Here is a 14,090-nt window from a genome sequence, read left to right as displayed (position 1 = left end):
CCTGACATGGTAAGAATAGATTATAATAGTAATGTGTTTATTTCTGTGCATTTCGGGAAGACATGCATTCAACACTTTAAATCCATGATAACTCAAACCTTATTTTAGAATCTCAAGTAAATAAGCATATGGCTGGGATTATAATTGTGGCAAAAATTGTGTGACACCCTGGGGCAGATGAAGGCTAAGTCAGAGCTAGTGCCTCCTGTGAGCCAAAGATGGTTGAAAAGGAAAGGGAGACCTGGGCGAGAGGCTAATAGGTCATTTGGGGTCATGACTAGAAAGTTGTGGCTCACTACAAATGACTTTCAAGGGCAAATATGTTTTAATGGCATTAGGGAGAATACTGACTTGAGTTGTCATTTGATCAAGTGAAGCCTCTAAAAAGCCTGTTAGAGGCTTTCTCTAAGTGTGTGTGAGAGAGTGCACCCGCGAACAGTTTCCCAGAACACCTTTCTACTCTAAAATGATGGTGATTAAAAAGAGAGATGTTTTGATAAAACAACCCAACGTTTTAAAAGCTTGAATTTCATTCTCCTAGTCTCTTTCTACCGCAGACTCCCCAAGGCATGTAGGGATAAGCCCTCCCCTTGGGGGCGGGCTGCCCTCAGGCGTTTGTTTACTGATATATTGGGCGGGCAAAGGCTGCGCGCCCCTTCCCTTCCTCTCCTGTCTCCGCTGGCTACTCCGCTGGAACCTTGGTTTCGTGAGTCTGGTTTTGTTATTAAACTTGTTCAAATATCTATTACCGTGGTGATTTATTAATCGGACCGCTACAAAGGCACTTCCCAGCACCCTCCTGCGTTCTCCCCTGGAACCTTCCTGGGTTCTCCCAGTGACTCCAGGAGAATCAGAGACCACTAGGAAATGACTTTTTACTTCTTTTGCCCCCCCCCCAAAGTCCTGCTGGCCCACTACTTGACTGGGATGCCTCATCTTTCCTGGTCCCTTCTCACTGAAGACTTCCCAAAGCACTGACTGCTTCCTGCCTGGGGCCCTAATGGTGCCCCCATGAGGCTCAGAACTTGCATTTCTTTCCTCTGGCCCTTCCCTGCTCAGGACTCCCAAAAGGTCACCTGCAAGAGGCCATTCTGTCACCCCACAGAACCCAGAGCTTTCAGAAATTGATCCTGAACCTCCTCTTTTAACCCCTTTCTCTGTACTACCCAAAGCTCTTTCTGTCAACCGATCAATAGGAAAGGAAAATGGACAGATACCTTGCTCAGCCTGGATATGGGGGTGAGGGGATTGATCCTGCCTCAATTTGGTATGCCAGACTTTGTTGACTCCCCCAGGAAGGCCTGCTCCCTCTGAGGAGTGGATGTGGAGTGGGAAGCAGGAGGAAGGGGAGGGCGGGAGAAGTTGATGGAGGGAGAACTGGGGTTGGTATGTAAAATGGAAAATAAATTTTTAAATTAAAAATAAATGACAAAAATCCATAATTTAAAATCAAAAGAAAAAGAAAAAGAAAGAAAAGTGATACACACAGAGAGGGGGGAATTTAATTTAGCTTTAAAATTTCATGTAAAAATGAAATTATGAAACTTTCAGGTAAAAGATGGAACTGGAAACAATTATACTGAGTGATGTGCCCCAGACTTACACAGGCAAATGCCGAGTGTTTTCATTCACATGCAGCTCTTAGCTTCTTATCTTTACGTCTGCACATTTAACTTGAAACTCCTATAGAAACCAGGAGACCAGAAAGGGTCACTGTGGTGGGGATATACATCAAGGGAGGGTGGATATCAGAACATAGGTGATATGAAAAGAGAGAGAGGTGGTTTATTGGTAGTGGACAGGAATAGGGGCTGGAAGAGGCAGAAGGAAAAGGGAGGGGAATTAACCTGCCACTTAAGCAAAACAAATACTATGAAAATTAAGGGTTATAGCCTATCTGGATGATTAATGTTGTGCCTATTACCCAGGCTTCTTAAACAGAAATACCAGTGCCAGATGGGGGGTACCCTAAGAGTCAGTCAGGGAATCCCTGGGGCTCCCAAACAAGACAATTTCTTGTTATTCCTCTTGGTTGAAATTGTCATAGAGCAAATTTAATAAAAGATAAAAGAGGATTCTAAGAGACTTTGAAGTTATCAAGTATCAAGGAGAATGCAGAACAACGTGGACACGCTTACTCACGGTTGGTAGGGTGGGTGTACAAACACATTAGGAAGCCCTCTGCCAGCATCCAATAAAGCCTGATGTATTCCTATCCATTACTTTCTGAGGTTTCTACCTGATGGAAATGTACACTTATGTGCACCACAGCTTTAGATGAAGAATTTCATAAGCCACACAGTTCGTAATGGCAAGATCTAGAAACTAAGCAAATGTCCGTCCAACAGAGATGAGATTTGTGTATATCCACTGTAGACCACAATCATCGTGAATGTGCATGCCAAGTCAAGATGAATCTCACCAATATCATGCTTATCCAATAAAGCTAGGCTTAGGAGGACTTGTGAGGACCGGTGAGGACTCCACAAAGAATGGGAGCAGTACATACAGCTAAAGCGTTTGAAGTTGGGAAAGCTTCCAACCTTGGAGTAGGAGAGGGTATAAGATAGACTCTTGGGAGAAGCATGGGATGTGTCGGTCTGTTTATAAAGGTCCATCAAATGACACATTTCCAACCTATATGCTTTCCCATTGTGAGTGACTGTCCTCTGAGACAAGCAACTGCCTTCTTTGGGACTCTACCTGTTCCTGCTTACTTTACCTGTTTCTGCTTGATCATTCAAACTAGAGGAGTGGGGAGGGTCATGAGACCTTCACCTAAGGATTCATCTCTACCATCTAGTGTATGCAACTCCATCTTAATTGCCTGTGAGACCAGGGAAGAGGTAGAGTGCTGTCTATGGAAAGTTGGGAAGGAAAGGGTTGATTTGGCTTACACTTTCATGTTATAGTCTATCACTGAAAGAAGTCAGGACAGGAGCTCAAGTAGAGCAGGAACCTGGATACGGGAGCTTCTGCAGACGCCATAGAGGGGAGCTGCTTACTGGCTTCCTTCCCATGGCTTGCTCAGCCTGCTTTCTTATAGAACCCAGGACTACCAGCTCAGGGATGGCACCACCCACAATGGGCTAGGCCCTCTCACATCAATTACTAATTTAAAATAATGTTCTATAAGTTTGCCTACACACTGAGCTTCTGGAGGGTCTTAGTTGAGGTTCCTTCCTCTCAGATGATTATATCCTGTGTCAAGGTCACATAAATTTAGTCTGCACAAGTACTAATGCCAGGAAGACTAGAGGAGGCAAAAATTTGTCTTTGCTACTAGATCCTATTTGCAAAGTGACTAGGGGAATCTCTCATCCCTGCTGGGTAGAGACTTTTCAGGTACAGCCTGTTGGAGGAGGATCACCCACATCCCTATAAGCAATCCTTACCTATTCTCTATAAGGAAGTCCAATAAAGTCATTGGTTTCCTAGAGTGAGCTTTTGTGCAGTGTATCTTAGTCTTTGGAACCCTAGAAGGAACAAACATTGCTTGCAACTCCCCCTGGGAAAAAGTTTCAAAAACACCCATATGTACTATGGTTATGTAAGAGTTCAAAATCCAGAAATTAATAATTGTTAAATGTCTAGTCTTGAGGCTGGAGAGATGGCTCAGTAATTGAGAGTATTTGTTGCTCATGGGTTCTGTCTCCAGCACCAACATAATGAATGGCTCACAACCCTCTGTTAATGCCAGTTCTAGGTGACTTGATGCCCTCTTCTGGCCTCCTTGGCTACTGCACAAACTTGGTAGATTTGCTCATATGCTGGCAAAACACTCACAAAAAATTAAAATAAATAAATCTTTTTAAAAATGTCTAGACTCATGCTTTTGCATTATATTTAGCACTAATTTACATTAATACACCTCCTGACTAGTAAAACTGCATTTTAGAAGATGCCAGAAGTGATATGTGCCCTGGAGGGGCCGCAGAGCTGGCAGTGATTTCCAGAGCCTAACAAGAGAACTGGGTGATGGTGATGGGGTAGCTTTGTGTCTAATGTCACCTTGATTTTGGGATTCCCTGTGACCACAGTTGGAGATCAGGGTTATGTGTGAGAGTTGAGGAGGGACAAGGATACATTTCTGCATTCAATCACCATCTTTCAGATGACTGCTGAAGGTCCTGCCAATGCACTATGGAGGGAGACAGTTTTAACTCACAACTGTTGTCTCCAAGGAGAAAACAAAAAATAAACGAAAACTGGAGGCCAAATGTTTAATTGCTACTTTTCTTCTTGGCAGCTTCAGAAGCAGTGTGGGGACACTTGCTTCTTATAAGGAACCAAGAGTACATTCTCAGAAACATGAGCACATGACAACGTTTGAGGTAGGTGAGCAAAGGACATACACAGAGCAGGCTTCAGCTGGTACTGGGTCCCAGACTTTTCCTGGAGTCACATGTCATGGCGCATCCTCTGCCCTATTGCCTAGAAGCTCACAACGACCTGTAACTGGCTCCATGAAACGTTACACTGTCTTTTGGACTTCATAGGCATTTATACACATATGCATATACCCATACACAGAGACGATGCACACACAATTTGAACATATTAAAAAGAAATAAAAATTGAATAAAATGTTTATGAGAACCCCACTTACCTGTCCCTGCGGGGTGGGGGTGGGTCTCAGCAAACACCATAGGCAGCAGAGTATTGATCTACAGGATGCAAGAGGGCAGTTAGGGTCAAACACAACTCAGTAGCCAGTGTTGGTACACACTTTAGGAGTCTGACCCTGAGTAGTTTATTTTTGGTATATTTAAGCATAGCATAATTTGGTGAAATTTTTCCTAGTGATAATTAACTCAGTCCTGTGTGCATAACGAAGCTTAAGAAATGGCTACATTGAAACTCTTTGTAAAGTACATGTGACATCTTTCATAAGGACAGGCTCTAAAGGTTAACTGGAAAAAAGTCAAGCTTATGATAAGGGTCTGGGGATGGATGCATTGAGTCTCAGTCATACGGATAGCACAAAGGTCATAATCTGTTAACATTGTCTGCTCCCAGTCTTCTGGGTGGAAAATGGGTTATAAATACATCTCTCCCTTTGAAGAAACATCCCTGTGTGTTTAACACTCCTGGTTCTTCCAGTGCTTATCTGTGAGCCCAAAAACCTCCGAGCCTCTCACATGTTCCGTTTTCATCATTTAGTGGGAGGGAGATGTAGAGTTTGATGTTAACCTTCTAAAACGTGTTCCTTCCTATGCAGATCTTATTTCACTAACTGGATAAATACATGCAGAATTCTTTTCATTAAAATTAGTATTATGAGCCTAGAAAAGGGCTCTGACCTATCATCAATGTATCAGCCAGGTGGTTTGTTAAAACTTCCATGTGGTGGCAGAGGGCGCAAACTGAGCCTAGAGGGAAAGAATCATCTGCCCAAAGGCACAGAGAAAGGAGGGGTGCAACACTCAGAGCTGGAAGGAGATCACTGAGGAAGATCAAGACTTGGGATACCTTATAGAGAGGTCACACATGCTAACTCAGCACAAGGTTAGAAATGGTGTTCAATGCTTCCTCTGTGAACTTCTCCATCTATGCATGGGAAAGGTCATTCCTTCCCAACTGAGCTATTATGAAGATCAAATAAACCAGCGGCTTTTTGACAAGAGAGAGAAAATTCTCACCAACCACTATTTCTTTCAGGGAAGAGACCACATTTATTTGAAGGAAACAAAAGTCTCTAAAAAGCTACTTAGCAGCCCGGAAATCAAGGGGAAGTGACTTTCTTGGGGGTGATTCTAGAAGCTAAGGAGCACACCCGAACTCAAGTAGAAATACTTCAAAGGCTTTGAGCATCAGTGGTGATGTAAAGAGTGAGAGACTCTGTACAATCTAGTTTCTCATAATACCCAAACAGATAAATAAATACAATAAGAAAAATCATATGATACTCTTCAAGGATGGTCTTCAAAATAATGTCTGATGATGTGGAAAATTCCAGGAAAATTAATATGGGATATAAACCTATGCATACTAAACGAGAAGGAACATCATCAAATCCTTCAAAGTGTTGTTGGCTTACAGATGGACTTATACTCTTTCATATAAAAATCTATAAACTGTTGAGCCCTGGGTTCCACGCCCACTGGAAAAAAATGCTTTAAAAATCTGTACTTCTTAATGCTTTGTGCAAGACATAAACCTTTCAATCACATTAAATAAACAAGATTGAAAGAAAAATACACACAATTTATAACTACAGTAGCAAACAATGCAACAACTATTCCTGGGGTGACATGAGCAAACACCCAGTCACCCCAGATGGAGCATCAATGAAAAATCAAAGTAATGATCTTAAAGTTTAGTGTGAAACAAGGAGTTTATTGGAATGTCTTCTTCTTCTTCTTCTTCTTCTTCTTCTTCTTCTTCTTCTTCTTCTTCTTCTTCTTCTTCTTCTTCTTCTTCCTCCTCCTCCTCCTCCTCCTCCTCCTCCTCCTCCTCCTCCTCCTCCTCCTCCTTCTTCTTGAGACAGGGTTTCACTATGTTATAACCCTGGCTGTCCTAGAACTTTATATGTAGACCAGATTGGCCTTGACCTCACAGAGCTCTGTTTGTTTCTGCCTCCTGAGCGCTAGGGTTAAAGTTGTGTGCCACCATGCCTGACTTACTGGGATTGCTCACAGGGATAAGATTGAGATGTTACTTAGAGGACTGTGGATGACCCTCAAACAAGTCTTATCCCAGCACGGACTTCACCATAGCTGTGTAGATTGGGTCCTCCTTCAACTAATCTTCAGCTTTCTATCTAATCTAGTGCCTCCTGTGACCTCAGATAGCTAGGCAGGATCACAAGCAGCTAGAAGAGGGATAAAGAACCGGGAGTGAGGAATCTCAGGTGTAGATCGAATGACCCTCCTGAACTCTCCTTCCATGAGGCAATCATCAACAGGCCTGACCTTGTTGAAGGGTGCCTGTGGGTAATCACAGCTGCTCTGATAAAAATAGTAACGCTTGTTATGCTCTGAGGACATTGTTACACAACACAGCAGCACTGACAACACTCTAAACTACCTACAGGTTTGACCGTAAAATTCCATTTTTTAAATTTGAATGTTTTCAAGTAGTTCATTTGACTAGAAGGTGGACATTGGATTCCTTCAAGCTTTGTGATGAATTTCTCCATAATCTACACCACATTGTCCTTGACACCCTGTTCTCAAAAGACAATGCTTCTTATCACACACACACACACACACACACACACACACACACACACACACACACCAGAAAGATGGTTGTGGATGAATCTCCACCACTTTGACAACTCTGGTACTTAATCTTTGCTGAGAACTTGATTGAACTGAGAAACAGCTAGAAGATTGACAAAGCCTGCCCTAGAGGATATGAGGGTGAGGGCCTCTCCAAAGAGCATTAGCTGAAGAAGGAAGATCTGCCATGAATGTGGTATCTTCCTCTGTACTGGGTATTAAACAGGGGAAGGAGGGAACTAGTGAGCTCAGGCAAGCCCTCTCTGCTTCCTGGAGGAAGCTAACAAGCACAAACATGCTTGCTCTCTCTGTTTCTTGGCCACAACAAATGGGATGCTCTGCTCTGCCACACCCTCCCTGCCATAATGGAAAGAAACTCCCGGATTCATGAGTGCAAATATATTTCCTCTCTTATGTTACCAGTGTCAGACATTCTGTAATCTTGTTCTGATTTTGTTTTTCAGGCTTGGGATGGAACCCCAGGCTTTGCACTTAGCAGGTTAGGGTTATGTCGTTGAGGTTCATCCTCAGCACTTTTTTTTTTTTTTTTATAAAAAGGACCAAACTGTGTAGATCAGCCTGTCTTAAAGGTGCTACATTGCCCAGGTTGGCTCTAACCCATGATCCTTGTGCTTCAGCCTCAGGATGAGTCTTGAGAAACTGAAAGTAAAATTAGAAAAGTTGTGCCACTTATGTCCCTCTAACTGGATCTTGGTTGGCTTGTTCCTGGTTAGCTATTTAAAATGAAGCAATGAGGAAAATGTTATCATCTAAACCCAGACCTAGGCAGATGGACCTATGCCTGCAGTTATCCCGACTCGGCCACAAAGCAGGCTTTAATCATAGCAAAGCTGTCCCCTCCAGGAGCTCATCACAGAACCACATTTTCAGACTTTCCATCACCCATGTACCAGGCTGCCATACTCCCAGGATAACATCGTGATTCATCCGGCTCTGTGCACCTCCACAATAGGTCATTTATCTGAGCCTGGCCAGGTGGCTCGGGGAACGATGGCGAGAGAAAGGGCGCCATTGTTCAATAATAATTTACAACAGCCTGAGAAAATATTTTCTATCTTGTAAAATAATGTTCTGCATGAACAGACACACACACACACACATTTTAGAAGAGGAAAGAAAAGAGAGAGACTTTTTACAGAAGCTAGTCCACATAGGAAATCAATTTCATCCATGTAGATGTGTAGTGACAATGAATTCCCCTGTGGCCATTTCCCAGACTCTGAAAGAACTTCCTGGTTAGGCTGAAAGCAGTTCTTCATCACCTTAGATGATGCCAGAACAGATCTTGTAACACAACTTTGGGTGTGCTACTGGTATCTCAAGGAAGTATCAAAAGGGGTGGGCAATAAAGAAGAAAGGGGGACCTAATACAAACAGATCCCACTTCCTACTTTCCAGTACCTTCCAGAAAGGCCATCAAACTCTTATATCAATGGGTTGATGCACTTATGAAGCTGATGTCCTCATATCACTTCAATAGCCAGGTATGCACCACAATTTCAATATGCGAGCTTTGGAGGGGCAGCCAAACCCCAACCTGCATCAGAAAGTGACACACAAAGAAATCACTGAGAGAGGAATGAGAAAAGCAAAGAAGCAGACTACTCAAACAGATTGAGTTCATGAACTGATTACCACTGTGGCCTGCCAGTGCTCATTCCACTGGCGACATGATATAGAAAGCCCTGGGTACCACTGCATTGGAGAATGAGGTATCTAAATGGCACGTGATAGTAGGTGGTAGTTTATGGGAACCTGAGGATGATGCCTCTGGAAATGTTGTGGGATGTACTTCAGATCTCTGAGAGGCCTGGAAGCTATAGATGTTGTTACAGTGGGAGGATGTTCTGAGGGCTCTTTTGCCCTTGTGTCTGTTGAGTGTTCAGGATGGAGCATCCTTGTATGATAGAAAAGCCAAGAGTCATGGGTGTTTGCAGTAAGAAGTCTGGTTTACACAGAAATGGTGAGTACTCCAGTGAAGGGGCATGGTTTGTACCAAACCTTCAAGAATCCCTTTTAAAGCTTTGTGGCCTATTCCTGGGCATGTAATACAGTAACCCATTTGGGCTACAGGAAACTGGAAATCATTCTGCCTGTTCATCTTGTGGGTCTTTAATCAAGAAATACATTTTCTCTAAGAATCATCAATGTATCCTGCTCTCTGGCTTTTGTCCACCAGGAGAATCAAATGAAATTGAAATCAGGATCCTTGGGTTCAATCGACTCATCCCTTCCCCAGTCATGCTTCAGCTGAAAGCAGAGAGTTACTGGACCATCGTCCAGTGAGACAGCTGTCAAGTCCACTATGGGATAATACCCATCAGTCAAATTGAAAAAAGACTGTTTCAAAGGCAGTGATTTCTCAGGTGTAGATTCTGAAATAAGAATTCAGTAGCAAATGATTTTCTTGTAATATGAACCTGTAGACTTTCCCTCAAACCTGTAGCTGTCTTGGATCATGGTTTCCTTTCTGTGTATCTTCTTGTGGTCATAGGTAGTAAAGTAGAGCATCATGGGACATGCAGTGAAGCCAAGCGTCTCCTCTCATGGGAGACAGGCGGTGAAGAGTGAGAGAGAAAGTCAAAGGACAAGAAACATATTCCAGGGACATGCCTAAGTTTCCTGATTTCTTCAGCTAGCCTTCCTCTTCAGTTTCTGCCACCTTCCCATAATGCCATCAGAGTATGACCCAAATAAACGTTGGTACTTGTTGAGGTTAGGGACCTCATGGTGCAATCCCTTTAGTAGCACTGTCATATTCAAATAGAGCCCAATCATGTGAGACTTTTGGCTAGATACTTCATATCCGAACTGTCACTGGAAGTTATCCCTAAACATGGTAGGGGTTTGGGGAGTGGGGTAGTGAAAGAAAATACAAAGTGAGCTGGTTACTACCGTGGACAGCTGTGCTGACTCGTTTTATGTCAACTTGACACAAGCTAGAGTTAGCTGAGGGAAGAGAACCTTCGTTGAGAAAATGCCTCTAAAAGATCTGTCTGTAGGGTATTTTCTTCATCAGTGATTGATGGAGGAGTAATCCCTGAGCTGGCAATCCTGTATTGTATAAGAAAGAGTTTGAGTAAGCCATGGGGACCAAGGCAGTAAGCGTCACCCCTCCATATTGTCTGCATTATCTCCTGCCTCCAGGTTCCTGCCCCTGTTTGTGTTTTTATCCTGACTTCCTTCAATAATGATGATGAAAATTGGTATGGAAGTGTAAGCCAAATAAACCCTTTGCTCTTCAACTTGCTTTTTGGGAATAGTGTTTCATCACAGCAATAAGAACCCTAACTAAAATAACAGCTAAGGCTTACTCTAATGAGAAGTTATGGGATATAATATGGAAAGCGCTGGGTGTAATTGCATCTTGAGAGGTGAGGAATTGAAAGTACTTTCCAAGTGTAAAGCAGTGGGAAGCATTGAGATGGAGGGCAAAGGGACTGAGCAGGAGGTGAACCAGCCACTGGCAGTGTTTGTTCTAGGAGGCCAGCGGCTTGAATCAGAAATAGTTTTGATTGTATCTTTGTCTTGGATTTGTGGTGGTTCCTGCCTATCTTAGAATCATTCACTTACTCTTTTGGGAATGGTTCCATTGACCATGTCTGTGGTGTCATTGTTTCCGCGGCCTTAGAGAATCAATCCAGTGGTTGATTCTGCCTCTAGACCAATCTCTCAAATTTTCTTTCCCTTGAATGTGAAACACAAAGACTGGAGAATTAGAGTTACTACAAAGAAATCCCACAGACATCCCATTTACTTTGACAACTGGGGTGCAAAATCTCTTGCTTTCTCCTACTGATCACTGTCCACATCCCATTCTTGTAACAGATTTCTGCTTTTTCTAGTTTGTTTTCTATTACTTATTATTGGCACAGTGTTAAGAAATTTTTGCTTTTGTCTTTGAGACAGGGTCTCACTTTGTAGTCCTAGCCCTCGTTGGACTAGAACTTGATATGTAGATGAGGCTGACCTTGAACACACAGAAATCTGTCTGCGTCTGACTCCCAGGTGCTGAAATTGGAGGCATGTTCCATCGCATCCAGCTTACAATGTATTATGTACACTCATCCAAAGATATTGAATACAGTAGTAGTGACCCAGGTTTTTGTGTGTGACAGATCAATGACTCATTGAATTAATGTCTGTTCACCTCTGCCAGTGGGCACACACACCAGCAGAGAAAAGTCTCTGTGTAAGGCAGGCGTTGTTGTAAAGCTGCAGGTGTGTTCAGCATTGGGGGGAAAAAAACGTATATCTATCTCATTGATCACAAGAGCGCAAACATGTCTTCACATATTTAGTTAGATTTTAATAGGAACAAAGCCGTTAATCCTGAGCTCTCTAGAAAAAAAAAAAAGGAAATCTGTTTGTCTTTTCAAAAAATATGAGCATTTAAGCTGTGCGTTAAGTAATCCTTTGGACAGCAGGCACCTAGGCCTCAGTGTATTAAATGTTTTTCAATCATCTACCTTGTTCATTATAGAAGAGTAAATTTACTTAGCCACTAAATACCAAATGTTCACTTAGAAAACATTACAGAATGTGATCAAGAGATTTTCTTTCTTGTGAAATAATCGCCTCGAAGCTGAATAAACACCAAGTGCACGTTTTCCAAGGAGCACGAGCAGAAGCCTTGACAACTGCAGATTTCAGTGCCTATGAAAATCCCTCTCTCCTTTCTCAAGGCAGCTGTAGCTTACCCCTGCCTGTCTCTCACTCACATTGCCATCCAGTGGGGAAATCCTGCAGTGTGTGTCCAGACTTCTGTCAGGAGGGTATAGTTTGAGACATTATGCTCATCTGATCAAGAATGGGACACACATTCAGTTGGGACACAGAGGAATAGTTCTAGGTTGGAGACAAGGAAATCTGGTATTTTTTTTCCTGTCAATCATTATCTTGCTGTGAAAATGGGTGAGTCTTCCCAATGCCTCGGTTTCCTTCCTGTAAAAGGCTCATTGGGGGATTCTTTTAAATTTCATTCTATGAATTAATAAATAAACTTATCTATAAGGGCTTGATAGTTGAGTCTTGTTGGGATTTATCTAAATTATTTTATTTCTCTTTAATAACAAAACAAGAATATGAATAATAGTATAAAGCTCTGAGCGCTTTATACACAGACTAATCTAAGTCACACGATGGCCTTAGGAGATGGATACTAAGATTATTCCTGAGTTTGAAATCAGGAAACTGAGGGACAGAATTGTGAAGTAACTTGCCTATAGTCCCACTGCAAGAAAGCAAATGAAAAAGTAAGCATTTATGTCTAGAACATCTGGCCTGGGCCAATATACTGTCCTGTCTCTCCCAATAACGAATAACCAAATTGGGAGCATGAGGACCATGGGAGAGAGTTGAAGGGGAGAGGAGAGGAAGGGAGGGGAGCAGAAAGAAATGTATAGCTCATTAAAATCAATTTAAAAATAAAATAAAATTTTGTTTGTGATTAGAACAAAATTTCCAATAATTGCTGAAATGGTGATGTTGTTGGAGGCCACTTGTTTGTTCCTGGCTGCTCAGCCCTGAAGTAACGACACAGAAACTGTATTAATTAAATCACTGCTTGGCCAATAGCTCTAGCTTTTTATTGGCTAGCTCTTACATCTTAATTTAACCCATTTCTATTCATCTGTGTATCGCCACATGGCTGTGAATTACTGGCAGGATTCCATCTGGTGTATGTCTCTGGTGGGGCTACATGGCTTCTCCTCAACTCTGCCTTCTTTCTCCCAGCATTCAGTTTAGTTTTCCTCACCTAACTCTGTTCTGCCATGATGTAGGTGGGTCTTCTTTCTATGTGTTGCTTTCATTGGTTAATTAATAAAGAAACTGCTTGGCCTGTTAGGTCAGAACATAGGTGGGTGGAGCAGACAGAATAGAATGCTGGGAAGAAGGGAAGTGAGTCAGTTACCATGTTTCTCCTACCCGAGATGGACGGTGGCTAGAATCTTCCTGGTAAGCCACCACCTCGTGGTGCTACACAGATGATTAGAAATGGGTTAACCAAGATGTGAGAATTAGCCAATAAGAGGCTAGAGCTAAGGGGCCAGGCAGTGGTTAAATGAATACAATTTGTGTGTTGTTATTTTGGGTGTAAAGCTAGCTATGCAGGAGCCAGTTGGGACGAAAATCAGGCCTGCTCGCCTCATCACTACACTACCCTGCTATAGTCCCAGGCAGATTCTTTATTCATTAACCAGTAAAAGCAACACATAGACAGAAGGACCTCCCACACCAGCCCTAAACCCACTCCTGCCATTTTGTCTTATGTATTTATGTGGAACAGTGTTCTTGGTATTAATAAAATCACATAACAACTATGAAAAATGTTGAAAGCACTCTAAGTTCTGTCTATGCCCTGCAGCATCAAAGAATCAGCCAAATTTAATTCTTCTTGTAAAAATTAAGACAACACATCCATCTCATTAGTATGCAAATCAGATTTCATCTTTCAAAAACAGTAAAAATTATACACATTCCAAAGGAGTGTTTGAAAATAAATTCCTGGAGCTGGTGAGATGGTTCAGCAGTTAAGAGTACTGAATGCTCTTTCAGATGACCCAGGTTTGATTCCTCACACCTGTACGGTGGCTCACAACCACCATAATTCCAGTTCCAAGTGATCTGATAGCCTTTTATAGCTTCTCACATGTACTCAAACATGCATGTGGACAAAACAGCCATGCACATAAGATAAATACTTTTTAAAGAAAATGTGAAGTAATTAAAAATAGATGAATAAATTCCTTTATCATTCACTGTCGGTAAATGCTTCATCATGTACTTGTTTTCTCTGATTCTCATACGTATATGATTTACATGTACATAAAATATTCTTGG

This window comes from Alexandromys fortis, unplaced genomic scaffold (genome assembly GCF_014885135.2).
Source record: "Alexandromys fortis isolate MF-2015 unplaced genomic scaffold, M_Fortis_MF-2015_v1.1 scaffold_259, whole genome shotgun sequence".
Classification (NCBI taxonomy): Eukaryota; Metazoa; Chordata; class Mammalia; order Rodentia; family Cricetidae; genus Alexandromys; species Alexandromys fortis.
Note: the sequence above shows the minus strand (reverse complement) of the source record.